This window comes from Marmota monax, unplaced genomic scaffold, assembly GCF_021218885.2.
Source record: "Marmota monax isolate L192 unplaced genomic scaffold, Marmota_monax_Labrador192_F-V1.1 WCK01_AAM20220418_F8-fsc00069, whole genome shotgun sequence".
NCBI classification, from domain to species: domain Eukaryota; kingdom Metazoa; phylum Chordata; class Mammalia; order Rodentia; family Sciuridae; genus Marmota; species Marmota monax.
This window is the reverse complement of record NW_026695243.1, coordinates 8,861,182-8,888,265: the sequence shown is the minus strand read 5'-3', so window position 1 is coordinate 8,888,265 and position 27,084 is coordinate 8,861,182. Positions and strand designations below refer to the sequence as shown.

General features: G+C 42.0%; 1 long non-coding RNA gene and 1 pseudogene across 2 annotated transcripts in view; both read left to right on the top strand.

Moving 5' to 3' along the window:
- LOC124101280 (uncharacterized) overlaps nucleotides 1–18,805 on the top strand; it is a 28,357-nt gene extending 9,552 nt beyond the window's left edge. For both annotated transcript variants that reach the window (XR_009226444.1, XR_006854578.2), the window contains exons 2-3: nucleotides 18,462–18,567; nucleotides 18,651–18,805. This is a non-coding gene — a long non-coding RNA (uncharacterized LOC124101280). The remainder of the gene's footprint in view (nucleotides 1–18,461; nucleotides 18,568–18,650) is intronic.
- Nucleotides 18,806–25,105: 6,300 nt separating this feature from the next.
- LOC124101294 (lipoyltransferase 1, mitochondrial-like) lies at nucleotides 25,106–25,963 on the top strand (annotated as a pseudogene).
- Nucleotides 25,964–27,084: the final 1,121 nt, after the last annotated feature.

The following is a 27,084-nucleotide window of genomic DNA, read 5'->3' as shown; positions in this document are numbered from 1 at the left end:
CATTTTCATTTTGCACAAATTCCAGGAAAAAAAAACTTGCAAAAAATTTGCAAAATGAAAATTCTATACCCATTAAATAATTACCACCTCCCCCTTACCCCCAGGCCCTGACAACTACCATTCTGCTTTCTATGAATCTTTCACTCTAGATATGGTGTATAAGTGGAATCATACGGTATTTGTCTCTTTATGTCTGCCATTTTTTTAATATTTAATTTTTAGTTGTAGTTGGACACAATACCTTTATTTTATTTATTTATTTTTATTTGGTGCTGAGGATTGAATCCAGGGCCTTGAACATGCTAGGCAAGCACTGTACCACTGAGCCACAACCCCAGCCCCGAGTCTGCCATTGTTTTTAGATATTTTTTGCTTATTTCTCACAGGTGTATATATAAAGCAGGAAGCACTGTTGTATGTCTTTATTTATTTGAGGTGCTAGGGGTCAAATCCAGGGCTGCTTGCATGCCAGGCATACACTGTACCACTGAGTCACATCCACCAGCCCTGTCTGCCTAATTTCGCTTATCATGATGTCCTCAAGTTTCATCTTTTTGTTTTTAGTACCAGGGATAGAACTGAGAGGTGCTTAACCACTAAGCCACATCCCCAGCCCTTTTTAAATTTTTTTTTATGTTGAGACAAGGTCTCACTAAGACTGGTTTTAAACTTGCCATCCTCCTGCCTCAGTTTCCCGAGCCACTGGGATTACAGGTATGTGCCAACGTACCTGAACTCCTCTCCAACTTGAAGTCTTCTATGCATCCTTCCCCATGATACACAGGACAAGCTATTGCCTGCTGTGTGTGGTCTGCAGTCTCAGCTGTTTTTATGCCTTTACAGTGGTTACCTCCCCAATCTACCTGAAGAACTCTTAGCAATCTGGCAACTCAAGTACCCTGTGAACACCAGTGCCTCCTGTCTTCCAGGGCACCCAGTCTGCACCTTGGCCACAGCATGTTCTTCCCTTTAGATGGATCTTCCTCTCTGCCTTCCCACCAAGGCTATGGGGACAAGCACCACATGCTTGTACTTGAGAACCTCAGAACTCGGACACTGAACTAGTGTTGGGAGAATAGGGGAATAAATCACTGCTTGTGGATGTGATGGTAGAGGATTCTAGTTAAATGGTATGACTGTAGTTGACATTATGATCAGATGGAATAGCAGGAAGGAAACATGATAGTGAATGAATTTAGAAGAGAATCAGTGAGGCACTGGGTGTGGTGAGGCATGCCTGTAATCCCAGCAACTCGGGAGGCTGTAGTGGGAGGATCACAAGTACAAGGCTAACCTCAGCAATTTAGGCAGACCCTGCCTCAAAATAAAATTTTAAAAGATCTGGAGATGTAGCTCAATGATAGAGTTCCCCTAGGTTCAATTCCGCACCAATATAAAAACAAACAAGGGAAAGTAAGGACTAGGGGAGAAACCTCTCCTGAAACAGTCTACAACTTGCTCAACTCTACAGTGATGGTCTAAGTGTCCCTGTTCTGTATCCAGGAGGACATCCAAATAATTGTTCCCACCATCTGCGCCCATTCCCAACTGGTGCTTCTGGATGGGTACAAGAGCTCAGCACTCATCTTCCTGCCCCACTGAAGAAGGTACCAGTGTCTGCCTGATGTCCACAACTCTGAACCTTCCTTATCCCTGATACTGGACATCTTAGAGCAGGCTTTCCCGGGCAGGAGAGTTGAGGATGGAAAACAGGAAGATTTGACTGACCTCAGAGAAAGTGTGAAGAGAATTGGGAGTAGGCAGTGAATCAGAGATGCCCCCCATGCTATGTTAGGCTCACCCAGAGAACCTAGCCCCCTTCTGTGGTTCAGTTCCAAAGATTTCTACTAAGTCTATGGCAGTCAGAGGAAGAAGGTTGATGAGTGTAGTACGGGCAGAGATGAATTCCCAGGTTCAGGCAACTCAGGAGATGCCAAAACCTAATACCGGGGGACATGCCCCACATCCCTTTACAGCATTTCCAAAAGAAACTTTCAAACATGCACAATAGTAGAATTAAAAAAAAAAACTGTATAACCATTATCCTTTGGCACTCTAGTTTCATATATATATATATATATATATATATATATATATATATATATATATTCTTTTCTTTTCTTTTTAATTTTTTTGGTGAAAGCAAAGTATGAAAATGTATTGAAACTGAGCACAGTGTTACACATCTGTAATCTCAACAGCTTGGGAGGCTGAGGCCAGAGGATCATAAGTTCAAAGCCAGCCTCAGCAACTTCATGAGGCCCTAAGCAACTTAGTTGAGCTTGTCTCTAAATAAAATTCAAAAAAGGGCTGGGGATGAGGCTCAGTGGTTAAGGGCCCTTGTACCAAAAAGAAAAAAAAAGAAAAGAAAATTTACTGAAGTAAAGCAAAATAAAGCTCCTGCAGCTGGGAGGGGACCCAGAAGGTCACTAGTGAATGACTGTCACCTAGAGTTTATATAGGTCTAGAGATTTAAGGAAGTCAGTTCCCAGCTCAGTCCTGGGTAAGGCACTCAGTGTCCACAAGGCATTCATGCAGTCTTTAGTCCAATCAAAATGTTGATCAGGTACTTTTCCTTCTTTGAAGAGGCAAGGACTCCAGGTCACATATTTCCTCATTAAAAAATATTTGGTGGGGGGGCTGTGGCTGTGGTTCAGCGGTAGAGCGTTCGCCTAGCACATGTAAGGCACTGGGTTCGATCCTCAGCACCACATAAAAATAAATAAAATAAAGGTATTGTGTCCAACTACAACTAAAAAATAAATATTAAAAATATATTTTTTGCAAGTTTCTCAATAAAAGCTTATAGCTGCAATTTGTGCTCTTCTTAGAAAGTCTCCCAGCAACTTACCAAACTATCTGCCTAGCCTTATCTCTTCCTCTTCCTGTCCACCTCACTGACAAGGTAACCATAACTGCCATTAGGGAATTTGAGTTGATGACCACTCTAGCTTCTTCAGTCTAATAAGGGGCTTCAAAAGGGGAACAGTAGTCCAGGTCCTCTTACAGAGTCCTGTCTAATGGGCCCTTATAGAAGTCAGGTGGTATTTTCAGGTTAAGTTGAATCTTCATAACTATCTGGTGCTTAATGGACTTTGTGGGCATTTTGTGCATAAGGGCAGTTCAGAGGTCTATGGTGGCAATTGGATAACTGGACAAGGTATGCATATAGTAGGGATCATGCCTTCTGCAGATCCTAGGTAAACCACCAAAAGATGTAATGGCAAGTGTGGAGTTTTGTGGGTTCTCTGTCTTGTGAATTCAAAGAATGTGGTTCATGCACATCAGAAGGTACAAGCAAAGTGTAAGAATTTACTGAAGTAACCAGGTGCAGTGTGCTGCACGCCTGTAATCCCAGTGGCTCAGGAGGCTGAGGTAGGAGGATCACAAGTTTAAAGCAGCCTCAGCAACTTAGCGAGGCCCTAAGTAACTTAATGAGATCCTGTCTCAAAAAATAAAAAGAGCTGGGGATGTAGCTCCATGGTTAAGTGCCCCTGGGATTAGGAAGGGATCCAAGGGTTGCCCTCATCTATAGTTTTTCTGAAGTATTTTAAAACAAATTCTAGCTACTTTTTTCATTTTATTCAGATATTCTTCAATGTTCATCTCTAAAATATATGAACATTTCTGGGGCTGGGGATGTGGCTCGAGCAGTAGCGTGCTTGCCTAGCATGCGCAGGGCGCTGGGTTCGATCCTCAGCACCATATAAAAATAAAATAAAGATGTTGTGTCCACCAAAAACTAAAAAAAAAAAAATTAAAAAATTCTGTCTCTCTCTCTCTTTAAAAAAATATATGAGCATTTTTTACATAACTACAACACCATACAAAATTAACAATTATATATATATATATATATATATATATATATATATATATACAAAAAGACATTTTGAAACTAATATATATATATATTAGTTTCAAAATGTCTTTTTGTATTGATTTGTTGGTTTGTATAAGGCAGGATCCAAACACGATCACATATTACATTTGGCTAAGTGTTCTCTTAGGAGCAGTTCCCGGCAGGGTGCGATGGCACACACCTGTAATCCCAGCAGTTTGGGAGGCTGAGACAGGAAGGATCTCGAGTTCAAAGCCAGCCTAAGCAATGGTGAGGCACTAAGTAACTCAATGAGACCCTGTTTCTAATGAAATACAAAAATTGGGCTGGGGATTTGGCTCAGTGGTTGAGTGCCACTGAATTCAATCCCTTGTACCCCCAACCCCCCAAAAAAAGGTGCAGTTCCCTATTCTCCATCTTCACTGGTTCGTGTCACTGACTTGTCAAGCAAATGTGGTCCTATAGGAAGTCCCACGATGGGGCCAGGCGCAATGGTACACACTTGTAATCCATAACTACAGAGGCTGTGTCAGGAGGACTGCAAGCTCAAGACCAGCATCAGCAACTTAGCGAGGCATGACTCAAAAAATATAAAGGTGCCCGGGAGTAATGGTTCATGTCTATAATCCCAGTAGTTTATGAGGCTGAGGCAGGAGGATTGCAAGTTCAAATCCAGCCTCACAAATTTAGCAATGCCCTGAGCAACTCAGTGAGACCCTGTCTCTAATTAAAATATTTGTAAAAGGGCTGGGGGATATTGCTAAGTGGTAAAAGTTCTTTGAATTCAATCCTGGTACCAAAAATAGATAGATAGATAGACAGATAGATAGACAGATAAATAAATAAATAAATAAATAAATAGAGCTGGGGATGTAGCTCAGTGGTAGAGCTCCCCTGGGTTCACCATCCAATACCAAAAGAAAAAGAAAAAGAAATAAAGGAAGTCCTGTGTTTGGGATTTGCCTCTTTGCTTCCTTGTAATGTCATTTAACTTTCCCTCCTGTATTTCTTAGAATCTATGGGAAGTTAGCTTGGTATGTTTTTATTTCAGTTCATTTTTTTTTTTTTTTGGGTCTGGTGGAGCAGAGAATCCTTTGCAGATGGTGCTGTGCTTCCTATTGCATCCCACCTGAAAGCACGTAATGTCTAGTTGCCCCATGCATAGTGATGCCCACCATTCAGTGGATCCTTCCATTGTCGCAGAGTTCTCCCATCAGACTTTTGCCTTCTAGTTTTATCTTTTGATTTCTACCCAAATCAATTTCAAAATCTTCCCACAATAAAGCATTTTAAAGAAGAAGCCAAAAGCATCAATTTCTTAACCCACAATGAAAAGTCTCGTAATGGTGGGAGTCTTAGGTTCTAGGTGAATTGGAACAGAGAGGGAAATCAGAATTAGGGACAAAAACAGAGTGACATCATGGCAGGAAGGAGCAGTGGAAAAACCTGGAGACCACCTTGCCAGGAGCCTGAGTTTGGGGCAGGTTTGAAGTTTCCTTATTGGGTGGGTGGGGGGCAGTTGTCCCCCACCTGGTGGTGAGCTGCTCATAACAAGCTCATAATAAAGCTGAGCTGCTCAGGCTTTATAGATAGGCCCACCTAAGCTTGAATCCTGTTCAGATTCCTAATTGGTGCTGGGCATCTTAAAGCAAAATACGTAACAGGGTATCTTCATCTATAAAATGAAGATCCTAATCCTCATTTCCTGGCAGGTTGGTGGGAGAATGGATTGAGTTGGTGGGTGTGACAAGTGACTGGTAACACTCTGGGGGGTGAATGGAAAACTTATTTGAGGAAGGGAAACCCTGCTAACCATTCTTGGCTGACGTTAGAAGGGCTGGGGGTGGAGTATAATGCGCTCATTCCACTGATAGCATGACCTAAGCCCAGGGACTTCCACCTAGATCTCCAGCCTACTGTTTCTGGTCTCCCAGTCTTTCTCATTGCAGCCTGGCCTCTCGGCATCTGAATTTGAACCCCTGGTGGCCCCTCTGGTCTAGGGACCCAGCAGCCTCAGGCAACTCGCAATCTCCAGCTCAATCAACAGGCAGCTTGCTCAGGCTCACTGAGTGGCTAGGGGATCCAAGCGTGACAGGGAAGCAGAGAATCCCGTGGGCAGGCAGCTTCCTAGAAAGGCCCCAGCAGAGCTGTTAGGGGCGGGGGCATCTAATGCCAAACAATTCGTTCCTTACCAGGAACGCAGCAAGTGCACATTAAATGCATGTTGAGAGAATTAAGCTCTCTCTGCCCTGAGTGGAATATAGTTTTCAAGGAGGGCAACTGCCTGTGGATGAGTTGGCAGGGGTGGGAATGTCTTGGGCATCCTCAGGAATTCCTGGCTCCAAAACCCTGAGCCTTTGCAGGTAGGGAGGCGGAGGAGCAGAGAGCCAGGAGCTCCTCTCTCCTGTTCCAGACTGTGTGCTGCTACATGCTGCTCCCACCCACAAACTTCTTACTTGCTTTCTGCAACTGCCAAGGCAACCAGCCCAGGTGGAGGCATCACCGAGAGCCCCCATCTCCAGGTCATCACAAGGGACTGGCAGAGACACTCTTAGTCCTGGGGTACTGCTCTGAGGGGAGACACATGAACTCCATTCATCCCAGTTCACACACTTTCATTGTGGCGTCCAGATTTTCTTTTCCACGTCACCTGTGCTGTTTTCTTTCTTGTTTTGTTGACTTTAGTGCTATCTCTGTTTGCTCTGGCTAATCCTACAGCCCCAGGATGAAACCTCTGAATTTGGAAAGTGTGAACCTGAGAGGCAATGAGCCAGGGTGGAGGCGGCTAAATGTGACAGAGGAGTGATGTGGCCTCAGGAGGGGGGTGCTCCTGTTCACATCCCCCTCACCCCCCTGGTGGGACCTAGGGGTAGGGATGGGTGGAGAGACTTTCCCAGCCTCACTGCAGGCAGGTCTTAGCCTGTCATATTGCTAATTTGTTTTGAAGCTTAGCCCCAAAACTCTAAATGCTTCCCATATTCAGGAGGTTCCAACACCTTGTAGGACTTGTTGTTTGGTAAGTTACCTGCTGATAGTCCCTAGTCCTTCAACTAAATGATGCAGACAGGGTCAACTTTTTCCATGTGAAGCCCCCAGGACCAAGCCTTCCTAACTTTCCATATACTCCATGAATCTGCTACCCAACAGCCTTAAAATGTGACCCCATGGGGATTACTGCCCTCCCTAAATTTTATAGTGGGAAAGTTAAAGGGACATCTCCACAGTCAATTAAGTGTCAGCTTGGAGTAGTTCAGGCTTCCTGGCTTCTGGGCCCAGATTCTTTCCCCCACTTCAGGTATATCTCAGATCACAGAGCATGATGGGAAGGCAGCACCAGGCCCCAGCGCTGGGGCAGGGGCCAACACACTCAGCCATGATGTATGCACACAGCATATTCAGGTGCACACGAACCATACTAACCAAGGGAAGGGCCCTTAAGTCCTTCCCACCTGCTGAGGGGACAAGAAAAAGCTCCATGCCCATCTGCTGTGCTTACTACTCCTGGCCTGCCTGTGTGCCCTGCACAGCGTGTATTCCCTCTCAGGGCTAGGATAGGGGAGCCTCCTTGGCCTGAAGCTGGGGGCTTAAGGGATAAGCTTAGAGAAGCTGCCACCGTCACCACAGACTTAGGATGCCTGGCTCTGCCAGCTGGGCCAACTAAGCCTTTCTTGAGAATGATGAGCTGTCATCAGGGAGCCCTCCCCACCTACCACTTCCCAGGCCTCCTCCTCTGATGGCTCACAGCCTCTGAAGCAGCATCCCTCTTGCACCCCTGCTCATGTACTCCAGGGAGTGGTGTGTTCACTCACACAACTTCTGCCTTATGCCACAGGCACTCTTCTCCATTGGGGCCCACATCCTTGCACAGTCCACATGGACTGTGTACACAGGAACTTTCTGTGTGTGCAGTCAGACACAGGCGTGCATCTCAGACCCAGGTGTGTAACACAGCATATCCACCCATACAGATGAATACACAGATACAAAATTCGACATACCCCTGCCCCTTCCTGAACAAGGGTTGTTTGAGGATAAAAAGTGACTCACCTACCAACTTGTGTGACCTGCTGAGCCAGCAGGATAAGAAGCCCCAAGCTGCCACCTGTGGCCTCAGAGAACCAACACCCTTTTGGGGCCTGCCTAGCTACCAGCCTCTAGCACCCCCTGTCCTCTACCTCCACCTTTATTGCCTCTTGCCCACACCCTCAGAAGGACTCATACCAGAAAAGCATCTCTACTCCTTTAAAATACATAAATTATGGGGGTTGGGGATTTAGTTCAGGGACAGAGCACTTGCCTAGCATGCTCAAGACCAGAGTTCAGTCATTGGCCTTGAAATAAAAATACATATATAATGGCTGGGGGATGTGGCTCAGTGATAATGCACATGTTTATCATGTGTGAGGCTCTGTCTGGGTTCAATGTCCAGCACCAAAATACACACACACACACACACACACCACTGAGCTACACTGTCACTGTGCTTCAAAGGCTACCATCAAGCACAATTGTCCTAGAGGCAAAACCAATGTGCAGTGGGATACATCCTCTCTCCTCTCCTCTTCCCAGACCCCAACCCACCTAACTATGAGCCTTCATGGATGCCCCTCCTTTTAATAATAATTCACACACACCTCCACTCCTCTTAGCTCACACACACTTGAGTAGACAACCCCATTCTAGGCCTAGATAGTTTCTCTCCCTCCTGCCCCCTTTCACTTGTAAATTTCTTCTCAGGAGTCTATCCCCAAGAATGACAGAGGATACAAGCTTAGTCTGCAAACAATCCAAGTAAGTAGATTATCAGATGAAGGAAGCTGGTAAAAGTCCTCTTTCCCTGCTTTACCTACACATACAGTTAGTGACAAGTCAAGTCTTGTTGGTTCTAAAGTATATCCCCAACTAAAAAGAATAGAGAAAAAAGTGTTTAAAATAAAGAATATTTTATATTTTTATTAAAGAATATCCCCAGGTCCTTCTATAAGCCAGGCCTTATCTGTAAATACATGATCAACCTCGAGCACACTTTAAAATGAAGAAACATCACTCTAATTCCCGCCACCTTTCTATCTGAAAGTTTAACAAAGTGGTTAAAAGTGTGGCCTCTGAAACAAGACTATCTGCATTCAAATCTCAACTCACCTGCTTGCTAGTCACTTACTCAGTGCCTTAGTTTCCTCATCTGTAAAAAAGGAGATCTAGAATGTGGTTCAGTGGTAGAGCACTTGCATAACATGTATAAGGTCCAGGGTTCAATCGCTAAAACCACACACACACAGAGAAGGATAATATTATCTATCTTCAAGAAGTTGTCATGAATACTAAATGAATTTATAATACAAATGAAGTGCTTAGGGGAGGGCCTGGCATATAGCAAGTGCTCTTAAGTGTTTGCTGCTTGCTGGGTGTGTTGACACACACTTGTAATTTCAGTGACTGAGTGGCTGAAGTAAGAGGATTGCAAGTTTGAGTTCAGCCTTAGCAACTTAGCAATACCTGTCTCAAAATAAAAAAATAAAAAAGGACTGGGAATGTGGCTCATTGGTTAAGCTCCTCTGGCTTCAATCCTAGTACCAGAAAAAGAAAGAAAGAAAGAAAGATAAGAGTGCTGCTATTATTCTCCCTTCCTTCATTAACTTATTCCCATATTAGTCTGTGCCCAGAGATGCAGTCATCACAAAGCTATCAGTATGATCTTCTAACTCAAATGGGACAGGGTTGCTCCTGTCTTTGCAATCCTCCCTTGGCATCCCATGGCCCTCAGGATGGTGTCTGGCTCCTTAGCCCTATTCACAAGGCCCTCTGCATCTTAGTATTTCAGCCCCACCACTTCCCATCTCACAATGTTTCGAACACAGGGATTTCTCTAGACCCTCTCTGCCATGGTGCCACGGTGTGCTGGTAAATACTTAACAACTGATTCTCTATTTAAATATATATATATATATATATATATATATATATATATATATATATTTAAATAGAGAATCAGTTTAAATATATATATATACACACACATATATACATGCTCATGTTTATTATAAACTTTATTGGTATAAAATTGCACAAAATTTTAAAATAGGACAAAAATGTACAGTGCTTCTTATTTTAAGTTTTAGAGTTTATTGCTCCATAGATTTCTTTATAGCTCTTTCTTTGGTTTTTGCCAACCTTTGTACATACACAGGATATGACAAAATTAAACCATGAGATTGGGGATGTGGCTCAAGCAGTAGCGCACTCGCCTGGCATGCATGAGGCACTGGGTTCAATCCTCAGCTCCACATAAAAATAAAATAAAGATATTGTTTCCACCTAAAAAAACCCTAAAATTAAAAAAAAATAAACCATGAACAAATGCTTAATTACTATCCATTACTAGTCATTCATATCATTGACTAGTTTGTGATATTTCATTTACATTAGAGTAAGACAGCTGGATATGGTGGCACCCACCTATATCCCAGTTACTCCTATAATCCAAACAACTCAAGAGGCTGAGGCAGGAGGATTGGAAATTTGAAGTCAGTTTTAGCACTTTAACGAGATGCTGTCTCAGAATAAAATTAAAAAGGCTGGGAATGTAGCTCAGTCCTAGAGTGTTTACCTAGCATGCCTGAGACCCTGTATTCAATCTCCAGCACCAAAAATAAATAAATAAATAGTAAAACAAAAATTTTTGAATGAAGATATGTTGAGACTTCAGCAACTTAGCCAATAATGTAAGTGATCATTTTTTGCTGAATTGAATAACAGTTTTCAAATATTGGAAGAATATTTCCTTAACATAAATGCAGCAATATAAATGTTACAGGCACATCAAACACTTTTAAGTTTAATCCACACATATTATTAACATTTTTCATCATCATTTTCTTAATTCTGGACCAGGGATTGAAAAACTTTTTTAAATTTTTTTTTAAAGAGAGAGAGAGAGAGAGAGAGAGAGAGAGGGAAAGAATTTTTTAATATTTATTTTTTAGTTTTCGGCGGACACAACATCTTTGTTTGTATGTGGTGCTGAGGATCGAACCCGGGCCGCATGCATGCCAGGCGAGTGCGCTACCGCTTGAGCCACATCCCCAGCCCTTAAAATATTTTTTTAGATGTTGATGAATCTTTATTTTATTCATTTATTTATATATACGTGGTGCTGAGAATCGAACCCAGGGCCTCACACATGCTAGGCAAGTGCTCTACCATTGAGCCACAACTCCAGTACCTGAAAAACTTTTTTTTTGTAGAAAATGTTTTATGCTTATGGCTGGGTGTATAGCACTTTGTAGTATGCATGAGGCTCTGTGCTCAATACCCAGAACCACACACAAACACAAATATATTTTACATATTATATTATTAATACTATAATGTTATGTTATATTATTATATTATTACATATATTACAGTATAATTACATTGCAATATATTAATATATTATCAATATATATATATTAATGCATATAATATTATATTACCTTATTATATGTGTAATATAATAAGTAATATATTACAATATCATTATATATAATATGCTGTAATATATTATTATATATGTAATATAATAACATTATATATTATTGTGGTATGTTATATCATAATATTGTGATATATTATTATATTATGATAAGTTTTTTCGTTTTTTAAATTTGTTCAAGTTATACATGACAGTAGAATACACTTTGACACAACATATATAAGTGGAGTATAACTTCTCATTTGTCTGGTTGTACATGATGTAGAATCACATTGGTTGTGTGGTCATATATACACATAGAGTAATAACGTCCAATTCATGCTACTATCTGTCCTACCCCCATAATCCCCTCCCCTCCCTTCACTCCCCTCTGCCTAAACCAAAGTAACCCTATTCTTCCCTAGCCCCTCTTATTATGAATTAGCAGCTGCATATCAGAGAAAACATTTGGCCTTTGGTTTTTTGGGATTGGTTTATTTTGCTTAGCATAATATTCTCCAGCTCCATCCATTTACTGGTCAATTCCATAATTTCATTCTTTTAAAGGCTGAGTAATATTCCATTATGTACATATACCACATTTTCTTTATCTATCCATCTGTTGAAGGACAACTAGGTTGGTTCCATAGTTTAGCTATTGTTAATTAAGCTGCTATAAACATTGATGTGAGGCTGGGGATGAGTCTCAAGTGGTAGCGCGCTCTCCTAGCATGCGTGAGGCACTGGGTTCGATTCTCAGCACCACATAAAAACAAAATAAAGATATTGTGTTCACCTAAAACTAAAAAATAAATATTAAAACAAAATAAACAACAACAACAACAAAAACAAAAACATTGATGTGGCTGCATCACTGTAGTATGCTGATTTTAAGTCCTTTGAGTATAGACCTAGGAGCGGGGTGACTGGGTCAAATGGTAGTTCCATTTCAAGTTTTCTGAGGAATCTCCATACTGCTTTCCATAATGGTTGTATCAATTTGCAGTCCCACCAGCAATGTATAACTGTACCTTTTTCCCCCCACATATTTGCCAATATTTATTGTTGAAAAGCCATCCTTTTTTAAAATTGCATTTGTTCTTTTTAGATATACATGACAGTAGAGTGTATAAAAAGCCATTCACAACTTGCTGACTGGATTTCATTTGCAGGCTGTAGTTTGCCATCCTTTGGTCCATGAAACTAACAAAACAATTGGTTAGGGCTTGATGTGTAGTGTTTGCCAATTTCACTGTGGCCTTTCCAACTACCAGTGTGATGTCACTGAACAAGGAATTGGGAACAGATAAGCAGAAGCACATCATTATATGGTCTCTCCCCCTTAAAAATACAATAGATGTCAATACTTTGAAGAGCATAGATAATAGTAAAATATAATAATAATTATAAAGTGATTCTATATTACCTTTGTTTTCAAAATAGTTAATTATATGTTTTTATAATTTAATTTTTGAATGGTGGCTATGTTTAACAAGCAGTCTACAAAATCTCTAAATATTTAATTGGTCCCTGTGAGCCTGATGGAGTGACTTCAGCATACCTTGCTAGTGCCCGAGTTCTTTTCACAGCTCTTCCTAGGAAATGCTAACTTGTTCTTCAAGCTCAGGATCCACATTCCTTGCTCCAGGCTCCCCTAGACTGAATGTAATGCCTTCTGTGGGCTCCCATAGCTAAATGGGCTTCTGTCTTTCATAGCCACTAAAGGCTAGGCTCCCTGGATTATTTAGGAGGAGTAGGGGATGAGAGAGGCACAAGGACCAACAGTCCTGCTCACCACAGAATTCTCAGGATTTAGAAAATGCCAAGAAGATAAAAGACACTCAATAAATATGTGCAGAATGAAGGGAGGAGGGCTGAGGAGCCCTGCAGAGAGACTCTAGGACAAAGAGGATAAGGGAGGTGGGTGGTCTAATGAGAGGGACCTAATCCAGGATTCAAAATGTCTAGGAAGGCAGGGTCAGAATGTCCCTCAGTTGTGGGAGACTTGGGGTGGGTCTGGTCAGGGTACAAGCATCCTGAAGCATCACTCTGTCTTCATCAGGTCCAGATGTCCCTGTCCCTACTCCACTAAGCCCACGATGCAGTTGTATTTTCTTCTCACTCCCCAGATCTTCAAAAGCAGCATGTAAGGGGGCTGGGGTTGTGGCTCAGTGGTAGAGTGCTTGCCTAGCACATGTGAAGCAGTGGGTTTGATCCTTAGCACCACATAAAAATAAATACATAAATAAAAGTTACTTGTAATTCAGTGTTACACATTACTAAAAAAAAAAAAAAAGTAGCATGTAAGGAAGACTCCTCAATCTTTGGTGACCATGCCAGGGGACACTTTGTCTTTAGGAGCCCTTTGGTAATCAGGGACCAAGAAAATTCTCCCCATTTCACAGAGGAACAACTGAGCCCCAGAGCTGGCCTGACCCAAGCCTCAATTTCCCAGGGTCTCCTCTTCAACTGTGAACTTCCAAACCCTGACAGAGGGTTATTGGCTCCCTCGTTCCCCAGGATAGCCTGTCCATCTCCCCTGCCTTCAAATAAGACAGCCCTCCTCCCCTGGAAGAGCTGGTGACATGGCTCTTCCCTTCCCTTCTCTGAAACAGCCCAAACAACATGGCACCTCATTCTCCCTGCTCTACCATCACCTGCTCCTCCTGTGGACCAACGTGAATCTCTCCTCTTACATGACACCTCTTCCTTCCCAGAAAGGGATCTTGGCTCCCATCCTAGAAGTGACTTCACCAAGGGACTGTTCTCCACCCTCCAGGTCCTCCCCAGCCCCATGGCAGAGCCATGACTTAGCCCAGCCCAGCATCTGTTTCTGTAGTTCCTGGGGGCGGTCACCAAGTAAAGGCAGCCGGCCTGCTGGAGCCACCTCTCCCATCCTTGACCTTTGCCAGGGATCCACCCCTACCTCCTCCGTCTCCACGACACACACATGTACACCCCACCCTGGGGCTTAGGCTCCACTGTCCACCTGTCCAGACTCGCCTTCTGTCCTGCTGCCTGACACACCCAACCTAGCCAGTCCCTGCGGTAGAATGTCTCACACAGGTCAGAGGGAAAAGCAGGAAGAGGGGCCTGAGGGGACAATTCCCTTTCATCTCCATGGCGATATACCTTCCCTGGCTTGAGAAGTTTTCATGAAACTTTTTCTGAAAGAGACCTTCATGAAGACTCTGAGGACCAGTTTCCAAAACACCCCAAATTTATGTGGCGCAGAAGTAAAGTCCTGAATGCCAGCCTAGACTTTGGGGTGGGTTAGTAGCAAGGACAGGACTGGATCCCAGGCCAGCTCCTATGCAGACGTTCTATTTCCTACAGAGGAGGGCCTCTTTCCCCCAGATAGCCTCTAGCAAGGAGACTCAAAGGGTTCTCCTGAGGGAAATGGGGTGCTAGAGGAGCCAGAGGGAGTGGCCCCAGCTCTGGGAGAGGACACCCTATAGAGTTTTGGATGGCTGGATCCCAGCTCAGTGCTGAGGGGATAAAGATAGATCAACTCACCCAGTCATCAGGGCTGCTTACTGCTGGCATACTAAAAAGAGGGGACAGGTCCTCTCAAGTGTCCCACAACAGGAGATGTATTGTCAGATGAGAACTCAAAAACAATAAAACTGAATAATGAGGAAGGCCCTAGGTTCAATCCCCACCCAGCACTATTAAAAAAAAAAATAGGAAAAAAATCTAAAAGTCAATCTGCTCCTATTTAGTGGAAGCAGCAATTCTAAACACTGTCCGTGATCAAACACACAGATGGTTTGAACCACTCCCACTGTCCCACCCCATAACCCATCATCCCTAACTACATATTTACCACCACATTCCACTTATCAAATCATAACACAATTTTATCTTTGGAGAATTTTATGGGTTCTTTTGGATTTTTTTTTCTGAATATCCACTTCTGAGAATCTTAAGTATTTACCTTTTTTAAAAAACATTTTTTAAGTTGGAGATGGACACAATATCTTTGTTTTATTCTGTTAATTTTTTATGTGACACTGAGGATCAAACCCAGTATCTCATGCATGCGAGGCAAGTACTCAACCACTGAGCTACAACCCAGCCCTTAAGAATTAACCTTTTTAATATTTTTTTCCTTTCTAGTGCTAAGGATTAGACCCAGAGTTTTCTGTATGCCAGGTAAATACTCTACCACTGAGCTACATCCCTGAGAAGTATTATGTATTCATTACTTAATCATTCAGCAGCTGTGGAAGCCCTCACAGGTGCTATGTGCATTGGAGAGCAGGTCCCATCTGAGTCCTGAAGGACTTGCAGGGCATGTAAGAAAGCTGGTGAGTAAACAAGGGTTACAATGCAGGAATTAGAGATAATAAAAATGATGGGAGATGAGAAGAGTCCACTGAACCAAGGGAGTGGGGGACATCAGGGAAGACTTCCTAGAAGAAGGGACATCCACTTTGTGGCAGTGAGAAGTCAACCAGGCAAAGGAGTAGGGGAGAGAAAGGGTGGTTCCCTCCACCCCATCCTCTCCCCCCCGCCCAAAAAAAAAAAAAAAAAACAACTCATGCAGAGGCCCAGAGGGAGCCTAGGAAATTCCAATAGTGAAATTCTGTGTGGCTGGAGCAGGGTGGGAGCACCATGATACAGGAGAGGTCAGCCTGGGCTGAATCATGACTGTCTTCTATTTGCTCCTGAGAGTGATGGGAGCCATAGAAAGTGTGTAAAGGGAGAGTGGCAGCAGGAGGTTATTGTCTTCAAGACCTCTAAAGCATGGCTATAGCTCAGAAGGCACAGACTTAGGGTGAGCAGAGTGGAACAGAGAAGCTGGCCAGGAGGTAGCTGCAATAGTGAAAGTGAGAGATGGTGATGACTAGAAAACTAGTCACTTTGGAGATGGAAAAAGAGGTGGGGCTGGAACATGGTGAATGATTGACTGTGAGAGTGCAGAAGTGAGAAGCTGGGGTAACTCCCCAGCTTCTGGCTGGGGTGGTTCCCCTCTCTGAGACAGGAGCAAAGAAGGAATAGCAGGCTTACTGAATAATCCAGTATCGTTTCATATCTCAGATATGATTCTCTCAAATCCACTGTGCTCCTTAAATGTACCATCATGTATGTGTGTGTTGGTTTTGTAGATCAAGGCAACCCCAAAAATATTCTCTCTTTTTTTTGCGAGGGGGGAGGGTACTGGGGATTGAATCTAAGGGCACTTGCTGAGGCTGGCTTTGAACTCATGATCCTTCTACCTCAGCCTCCTGATCCACTGGGATTACAGACATGCGCCACTGCAACTTATTATTTCCATGTAGGGTGGGTTTACTCTGGAGAATTAAGGTGAAAACAGGTGAAAGATGCAGAAAAAGGCACGTTTAATGATTTCTATTGCATGTTACCCACCACACTTTCATTTGGCATTTACCAGGTGAAAGCCAGGCGCAGAGGCACACCCTGTAATCCCAGTGACTCAGGGGGTTGAGGAAGGAGGATCTCGAGCTTGAGGCCAGCCTCAGCAATTTAGTGAAACCCTGTCTCAAAAAAAGAAAAATAAAAAGGGTAGTAATGGCTGGGTGCGGTTGTGCACATCTGTAATCCCAGAGGCTCAAGAGGCTGAGGCAGGAGGATTGCAAGTTGAAAGCCAGGCACTAAGCAACTCAGTAAAATAAAATACAAAATAGGCTGGGTATGTGGCTCAGTGGTCGAGCGCCCCTGAGTACAATCCCTGGTACTATCCCCCCACCTTGCAAAAAAGGGTTGGAATGTTGCTCAGTGGTAAAGTGTCTCTGAATTCAGACCCTGCCCTCCCACCCCCCACTCCTGCTCCCAAATATCAATCAGGTCCAGTGCCAGAAAAAAGAAAAATATCCTGTTGTCATAGAATTTACAGTCTAGTAAATCAAAAAAGTAATATGGGTTTATAAAACACTGATACTTTCACATAAAACATTATTTTTGTGTTTCTTTTAAATGCATAGCTTTTATTATAAAGGTAATAATGCCCATAAAAGAAAATATGAAAACTACAAGAAATAAAAATAAATTTCTCACAATTCAGAAGCAACATAATGTCTATTAAGTGCTTTTACTCCTTTTCTTTTTTTATAAGATTCATTTAAGGGCTGGGGTTGTGGCTCAGTAGTAGAGCACTTGCCTAGCATATGTGAGGCACTGGGTTCAATTCTCAGCACCATATAAATAAATAAATAAAGATACATTCACAAAAACAACTAAAAATTTTAAAAAGATTCATTTAAATACATTTGCTTTTGCTTCCTTTCACCTATGAATCTTTTAAAACACTTTTGATATAATTGAAAATAATTCTGTATAAGCCTGATTCTGTAATGCATTTCTCATTAATGTCATGGTTCTAGAATAATTCTCAACTCTTAAAACCATGATTTTAGTAACTAACAGACAAACCATACTTCATTTAATCTCTCCTCTATCACCGGGTATTTATTTTTAGTTTGTTTTCAACTTTTTTTTTTTTTAAGTACTAGGGACTGAACCCAGGAATGCTCTACCACTGAACCACATCCCCAGCTCTTTTATTTTTTATCTTGAGATTTTTTTTATCTTGATCTCACTAATTTGCCCAGGCAGATCTTATGATCATCCTGCGTTAGCATTCTAAGTCACTAGGATTACAGGCGTGCACGATTGTGCCTGGCTTATTCTCAACTTTTCAATTTTATTCTCATTTTTTTGTTATTGTATTTTTATACCTTTATTTTATTTATCTATTTTTATGTGGTGCCGAAGATCGAACCTAGTGCCTCACATGTGCTAGGCAAGTGCTCACTGACCACAACCGCAGCCCTTTATTTTCATTTTTTAATTCATACATTTATATTTAATGTTTAAATATTTCTTTCTTTTTTTTTAAAGAGAGAGAGAGAAAGAGAGAATTTTAATATTTATTTTTTAGTTTTCGGCAGACACAACATCTTTGTTTGTATGTGGTGCCAAGGATCGAACCAGGGCCGCACGCATGCCAGGCGAGCACGCTACCGCTTGAGCCACATCCCCAGCCCCTAAATATTTCAATGAATATCTGGGGACAAAGGCTTTTTCTATATCTCCAATTATTTTCCCAGGGATAAATGCTAAGAAATGAAATAAATGGAATAAATGATATGAGATATACGTAAGTTGATTTTATTTATTTTTTTATATATATTTATTTTTTAGTTGTAGATGGACACAATATCTTTATTTCATGTGGTGCTGAGGATCGAACCCAGGGCCTCACACATGCTAGGTGAGAGCTCTACCGCTGAGCCACAACCCCAGCCCTGTAAGTTGATTTTAATTCTTTATATATTTGCCTCTTGAACCCATTAGTTTTATGGTATGAAAGATCTTCTTTTTGCTTTTCAGAGATCAGAAGGGGTCTTCTTCAAATATCCCTTCACCCCATCTTCTTAGCTCCAAGCTTCTACAACCTCCTTTGGAAAACAGAAATGTGAAATCAAGAAGTGATATTACAAACTGAGATTCTCTTTGTTCTAATTATAAAAGTGCTTTCCTTGTTCTATGAGTAACTGGCTTTCTCTAAGCGTTCTCTTTCTGATGAGTAACTGGAAATGTGCTTCTCTGCTTGAACTTTGTCAGGAGTGTTTGTGCCAAATGGGCTAAAAAGCCCTTAAAATGGCTCAAAAAAATAAATAAAATAGAAAGAGACTCTAAAATAAAAGACAAGATAATAGGTGTGAAGTACTCAACACAGTGCCCAGCACATGTTAAGGGCTCAATAAATGATATCTATTCACTCAAAAGGAATTTATTGGTCCCCTACCAGGAGCCAGGCACTACAAGAAGCTCTGGAGACCTGGAAGTGACCAAGATAGATAAATTCACTGCCTTCCCAGAGTGCCTTGTCTGGTGAGCAAGAGAGCCTTAAATGTAACTACCCAAATAAGGGGTTATCATTAAATGTTATGTGTCAAGGTCCTGGGAGCTATCATAGACAGATGAGTAGTAGTCGGAGGGGTCATTGGGGAATTCTAAAAAGGGAAATAATAGTCAACGTAATAAATAGGGATTTTATGGTCAGACAGGACAGAAGCAATTGCCAGATGTCATAGGTGCAGTGAGAGAAGATCCAGGGCTTACCGACCTGTATCCAGTATTCTTTCACACCCTGGGAATAAGGGCCTGGCCCCAGAGCCCTGCCAACTTAGGATTGAAATGAAGCACACCTGGCCGGGGCAGAGAACAAAGATAAGGAGCACAGCAAACCCAGGTCGGGAAGCTCAACAGAGGCCAGAAGTCAAAAGGTAGGGGCAATGGCTCAAACGTGACACATATTGGACATATCCTATTCAGGGATCTTGGCGAAGAGCTGGAGACAAGGAGGATGTTGGTGATGGTGACAAGGAGGAGGCACGGATGGGGGCAATAAAGGTGAACAGAGGGGGTTGTGCAAGGTGATACCAGACCATAATACACAGCAGTGGTGGGGACTGGATGGTGGTAAAAGCTGAGAAACCATGTTGGGAAATGTACCATAAGGTTAATTCGGTGGCAGCAAAGATGACTAAGGTGACAGGGACAGGTGAGGGCACCTCAGGTGACACAAAGGATTGAAATGGAACTAGCAAGTGATGGCTAGGGTGGAGGCAGTTGATGAAGATGACAGGATTGGTTCAGATAGCAACATCCCTGGGCTTGGGGCTAGGGTAGGGATGTTGGCAATGCTGGAGAAGATAACTGGGGATGGGAACTGGGTCGTGCGACAGCATGAGTGTGCAAGGGGCAGAGATTGTGATGCAGGGATGATGATGAGGGTGACAAGTAAGTGACAGGTCAGAGATGAGTGACGACCATGAAGTTGACCTAGGATGACAGGAAATGTGGGTGGCGATGATGTCTGAGCTGGTGGCAAATTAGAGATACCTACCCACCCACTCCTCTGGGCCTGTTTCAACATTGGAACTGTTTCCTAGGCCGCAGGTCCCATGACTCAGATCAGGTATTACCCATGTCCCCGATAAGATCTCTAGGTGCAGCCACAGCCAGGGGTGCTGGCTGGGTGCCCACCTCAGCTGTGCCCAGGCCCATCAAAGGATCCAGGCATGGAACCTCAGTGTCATCTCTGTCTTCTCCATCCTGGGTCCACATCCACCCCAATCCTGGATCTTCCAAGGTCCCTTAGCCTCCCTCTCCTTGGAGAATACAATGTCTGTGACAACCCTTCTAATCAGGGCCTTGCCTGTTTTACCAGACTTCTTTTACAGCTGACCCCATTAGAAGTTTCTGAGTCTTCAGTCAGGCGTGGTAGCACACACTTGTAATCCCAGTAATTTGGGAGGCTGAGGCAGGAGGATTGCAAGTTTGAGAACAGTTTCAGCAAATTAGCAAGGCCCTAAGTGACTTAGCGAGACTCTGTCTCAAAATAAAAAGGGCTGGGAATATGGCTTAGTGGTTAAGCACCAGTACCAAAGAAAGAAGTTTCTGGGTCTTTTTATTTTTAAGCAGTGCTGGGGGTCGACCCCAAGGCCTGGTACATGCTAGGCAAGCATTCTACCACTGAGTTACAACCCCAGCCCATTTTGTGGGGAGTCTTCTTAAGCTTCCTCATAACCATTCCTTGGTAAGAGTAAGAAATGATATCAATAAATGATATATTCACTCAAAAGGAATTTATTGAGCCCCTACCAGAAGGTAGGAGACAAAGGTAGGCATTAGGGACATAGTCTGAATAATCCCATCCATTCTTCTCACCAATATTGTTGAGCTCCTTATAACATACTAGGGACTAGCTTTTACAGCCAGACCTATTTCTGTTTCCATGGAGCGCTGTCTGGGAAGTAGACTTGAAAATGGCATTCTCCATTGGGAGAGAATACTGACTTATAACCAAGGAGGACTTTTTAAACCCTGAATAGAATGATTCCCATTAAAGGAAATCTCAGAGTCTCTATGCCAGTGATCCTTTTGCTCAACTAAACACTGTACAAGAAAGTTTATGCTATATTAAGCAGTCAGTAGGGAGAAAGGAAGGAAGGGACAATGGGAAGGTACAACCAGCAATTTGGCTAGAGAATAGGGTGTCAAATGGGGTGCAGGTACCAGCAAGAAGTTTCCATTGGTGGAGAAATTAAAATAATTTCGAAGGCCAGGCATGATGGTACATACCTGTAATTTCAACAAGTGGGGAGACTGAGGCAGGAGGAACACAAGTTTGAGACCAATCTCAGAAATTTAACAAGGCCCTCAGTAACTTAGTGAGATCCTGTTTCTAAGTAGAAAATAAAAAGGTCTGGAGATATGTAGCTCAGTGGTAAAGCACCCTGGGTTCGATCCCAGTTCCAAAAAATAAAATGATTGTAAAGAACAAGAATGTCTAATATCCCAATAGGATGTTTTGGGTTTGCACCCAGTAAACTACCTCCATGTCCCCAGATCTTCCATACAGTATATGTTACTAACATAGATTTTCTATAAAGGAAGGACTTCCCAGCCAGGTGCGGTGGCACATGCCTGTAATCCCAGCTGCTCAGGAGGCTGAGGCAGGAGGATCACAAGTTCAAAGCCAGACCCTGTCTCTAAATAAAATACAAAATACGGCTGGGGATGTGGCGCCATGTTGAGTGCCCCTGAGTTCAATTCCCAGTACCTAAAAAAAAAAAAAAAAAAAAAAGATTCTATAAAGGAAAGATTTCCCTCCACTCTTCCTTCCTTCTTTCCTTTTTCTTTCTTTTAATAAAGTTTTATTGAGATATACTTTATATACTGTAAGATTTACCTTTCTAAATTGCACAGTTCAGTGGGTTTTCAGTATTTTCACAAATTTATGCAATCATCACCATCTAATTCTAGAGCATTTAATCACCCCCAAAAGAAACCCCATATTCATTAGTAGTCATTCCACATCCTTCCCTTCCCACAGCCCTGAAAACCACTAATCTACTTTCTGTCACGGTAGGTGTGCCTATTCTGGGCATTTCATATACCATGTGTCCTTTTGTGACTGACTGATTTCACTTATTTATTAAGTATTCAAAGTTCATTCATGTTGTAGCACTCACAAAGCATTTTCTTTTCTTTTTTAATGGAATGCCGAGAAAAGGAGAAAGTTCCATTTTATGTTTCAGGGATCCTAGGGTCTAGGCTGAAGTGGTGGCAGAAATGTCAGGGCCTTAGTGTTTCCCCTTTGAATCTGGCAATTTAGGATCAACTTGGGACAAAATTCTTACTGTCTCTTGGCAGGCTTCCCACTTCCCTCTGGTTCTGTTCCCAACCAGTCTCTCTCGATCAACATTAATTACCATTTTTGACATATTTTCCTAACCTTTCACTTAAATCTAATTCTTGCATTTGGCATTCCAAGTACTCACAGGCAAGTCTCTTCCCATTGCTGTTGCCTTCCGGTTTCCTGGGCCAGGGACCTTCAGGAACTCCCTGCCCCAGCTGTATCTCTGTCCCTTTGCTCACTCTTCAAGGGGGGCTATCTCAATGCATCCTTTCCCTCTTTCACCTGAATCTACGAATGTTAGGATCCCAGAAAAGAATCAGATAATGCTAGGGTTGGAGAGGAAGTTGTGATTCAAATCATCTCATGCAACACCCTTGTGGTCCTGTTGGGAAAACTGAGGCAAAGAGTGGTGTTGGAACTTGCTCTGGGTCTCTGAGCAACCTGGAGCTACTGACACTCAGGCCCCTCACCACACTGTACTCATCTGGTCTCTGTCCAAGCTAAGATCTGGCCCCCAGCTGGCCCCTTCCTGCCTCCTTAGTTTGGCAATGGTTGGGCCCACAGAGTCCACTAAGCAAGAGCACTAGGAAGCCTTGGTTTCCTAGACCCTCCCTCACTTGCATCCTTTCTGCCCTGGACTCACCCACCTTTCCAGTCTCATCTGGCATTCTAAGCTCCAACACTCAACCCCTTCCAACCTTTCTAGGACACACACTGACCTCCTGCCTCCAGGATTTTGCACAAAAATCTTTTACCTCTATCTGGAGCACCCTGCAGGATAATTATCATCCTCTGGGTCTCAATAGAGAACTGCAGGGCCAGCTTCATGGGCAGGTGACCTGAGTCTTAGAAAGACCCCAAACTTGATTGAACTCTGTTGTTGTCTTGAATTCTAAACACTTCTTTTTAAAATTTATTTTTGTAGTTGTAGATGGACAGCATGCCTTATTTTATTTGCTTATTTTTGTATGCGGTGCTGAGGATTAAACTCAGTGCCTCACATGTGCTAGACAAGTGCTCTGCCACTGAGTCACAGCTCAGCCCTAAACACTTCTTGAATAAGGAGACTTGTATTTTCATTTTGCACTGGGTCCTGTAAATTAACAGTCCTGTGTAAGTTTGTTCTGGAAAAACATCCTGATGCCCAGTTTCCTTTACTTGTTTGTATTTGCAGTCTCCTCCACTAATTAGACATTAAGTTCCATAATGGCAGGAATCATGTGGTGGCCTCCAGTTTTCCCTTTCCTAACAGTCTTCAGTTTGCATTTCGGTATACATTTTGTTCAGGGGGGTGTAGTTCAGTGATGCAGTGCTTGTTTAGCATGCATGAGGCCCTGGGTTCAATCCCTAGAACCACATACACAGGAAGGAAGGAAGGAAGGAAGGAAGGAAGGAAGGAAGGAAGGAAGGAAGGAAGGAAGGTTGGTTAAGCTGAGAAAACATAGATGAACAAATTCAGCAAAAATTCCAGCCTTATGGAATTGCCATTCTAGTGGAGATAAACAAATTGAAAGGTAAAATATTTAGGAAAAAACCTGGAAACATGCTAAATATACATCAACTAATGAATGGATAGACAAAATGTGGTATGCTTTTACCATGGAATAGTAATAATAAGAAACAAACTACTGAGTGACACATGCTACATCAGGAATAAACTTCAAAAACACTATTATAGGTAAGAGAAGTCAGGCTATTATATGACACTGTTTAAAGGAAATGTTCAGAAAAAGCAATTATAGATAGAGACAGAGAGTAGATTAGTGCTTGATGTGAGCAGTGGGTGGAAATGGAGATTAACCGTAAATGGGCATGAGGGGTCTTACTGAAGTAATGAAAATATTCTAAATATCTAAGACTTTCTTGCAGCGGGCAGCAGTAAGTTCTGCTGGGTCCTTGGGGACCATTTGGCTGAGGGCAAGGAATAGGAACTCTGAGTCTGGCTCTTCATGTGAGCTACCTCAGGCCTTCAGGGGCTAGTGCTGATGGGTCTGCAGTTTACTCTCAGCTCTTGGGATAACCTGATTGCTGTTAGGAATGGTTGATCCTAAACTAAAGGCAGTGGGATAACTTAAAACATGGCAGATGCCAGCTGTGTACACAACCACAGAGAGCCAAAAAGAGGAGTAAAATGTACACACCACCATAATGAGATTCTAGCATGTTGATCCCATTTTCAGTGAAGAATTGTTTCCAGTTACTTTGTAACCACAAGGTCCCAGGCAGCTGGCTTTAAAAACACAACAGAAAGTGGGCTCATTTTACAGTCAATTTCCAATTATGTATATCAAAATTTGGCTGTTGAAGATTGGATCCGCGACCATGCAAATCTAGAAGACAAGCCAATTCTTTTCTTCTGGAAGAGTTTTCCCTCTGTTGCAATTGGTAAGCATCAGAATCCTTGGCAAGAATGTAACCTAGGGGCTGGGGATGTGGCTCAAGCAGTAGCGCGCTCACCTGGCATGCTTGTGGCCCGGGTTCTTAGATCCTCAGCACCGCATACAAAGATGTTGTGTCCGCCGAAAACTAAAAAATAAATATTTAAAAAATTCTCTCTCTCTCTCTCTCTCTCTCTCTCTCTCTCTCTCTCTCTCTCTTTAAAAAAAACAGGAAAAAAAGAAAAAGAATATAACCTAAATCTGATGAGGGAGAAGGTATAAAACTGGCCTGGAAAGGAAATGGAGGAGGAATAGTTTACTACCATATGGGTAATATCAATTTGACTTTCCTTACAACCAAAAACAAATATTATAGAATGGAAAATCTGAAATTAGTTGTGAGATCACTGAATGCTGTCCAACCCCAGCTGGATGTGCAGGCTACCAAAAGATTCGTCCTTTTACTTGGTGGACAATTTAAAATTCCAGGATCAAAGTTCGATCAAACTAAGGCTTTTCACCATTTACACCTTATTATGTAGTACTGATGGAATCTCTTTGTCTTCTTTACTAAAGAGCCCTTACCAAGGGATCAAGAACAATGACACTATTAGCATATCTTCTGTATTGAAAAATCTTTTGGTAAAATATCCTGTTCTACCTGCAAAGTACTGATCAATGCTATTGCTGCAGAGCATGCTATTTATCATCAGATTGATAATCATATTGACCTAATGAGTCCAACAGATGAAACACTGTTTCCTGGAATGAATAGCAAAGCCAAAGATTGACAAACCTGGGAGTGGATAAATGGCAAAACACCAAAGTTTAGTATAAATACTACCTTTAATGTGTTATATAAACAATCACACTTGGAGATTGAAGTATTCATAGATGCGAAGAAATGAAGACTTGAAATCTGCAATGTTGAAGCAGCCGATCATTGGTTACCACTGGAAATATGTGACAAATTAAATTCAATTTTATTGGCGTCATGTTTTGCCCAACTGAAACTACCATGTTAACAAATACATTACTTAGAATATGTCCAGAAGGCCTGGAACTACATAATAAAGGAAATATTCTCCATGAAAAAAATTAAAGGTATAATGTGATTCCAAATAACTTTCTTTATACTGACAGTTTTAATGAGAAAAATAAAACTTTTTTTTTTTTTTTTTTTTTTTTGTAATAGGATTGAACCCAGGGGCATTTAACCACTGAGCCACATCCCCAACCCTTTTTTATTTTTTATTTTGAGATAGGGTCTCACTAAGTTGCTTAGGGCCTCTAACTTTCAATCCTCCTGCCTCAGCCTGGAAAATAAAACTTTTAAATGCATAAAAATGTTCTAAAATAATTTATGGTGGCAGTTGCACCATTTGATAAAGTTATTAAAATCACTGAGTTGGGCTGGGGTTGTGGCTCAGTGGTAGAGTCCTCACCTAGCTTGCATGAGGTGAGGCACTGGGTTCAATCCTAAGCACCACATAAAAATAAAAAAGAATAAAGATATTGTGTCCATCTAAAACTAAAAAAATAAATATTAAAAAAGTATGTAGTTTCATTTAAAAACATTTTTTTTTTAAATCACTGAGTTACCCAGGTGTGGCAGTGCAAGCCTATAATACAATCTACTCTGGAGGCCCATGCAGGAGGATTGAAAGTTCCTTAGGCAATTTAGCAAGAACCTACCACAAAATGTAAAAACAATTTTTTGTACAATGAATCGAAATGCATTCTGCTGTCATGTATCAATAATTAGAACAATTTTTTTAAAGTTTTTTTTTTTTTAAATTTTAAAGGGCTGGGATTGTGCTTTATAGAAGAACACTTGCCTAACATCCACAAGGCCTTGGGTTCGATCCCAGTAATGCAAAATAATAATAATAATAATAATATAATAATAATAATAATAATGTATGGAATTTCATATTTGAAAAAAAAAAGTGTTCATGGCTTGGGAGGCTGAGGCAGGAAAATGGCAAGTTCAAAGCCAGCAAGAGCAAAAAAAAAAAAAAAAAGCAAGCAAAAGCAAGGTGCTAAGCAACTCAGTAAGACCCTGTCTCTACATAAGATACAAAATAGGGCTGGGGATGTGGCTCAGTGGTGGAGCACCCAAAAAAAGTGTTCAATAGTATCTGCTGAACTAATAAACAAAGAAACCCAAGGCTTTGGGCAGAAAGGCCAGGAGGCACTATTTTACACAGGAGACCTTCCAAGGAGCCCTACTCCA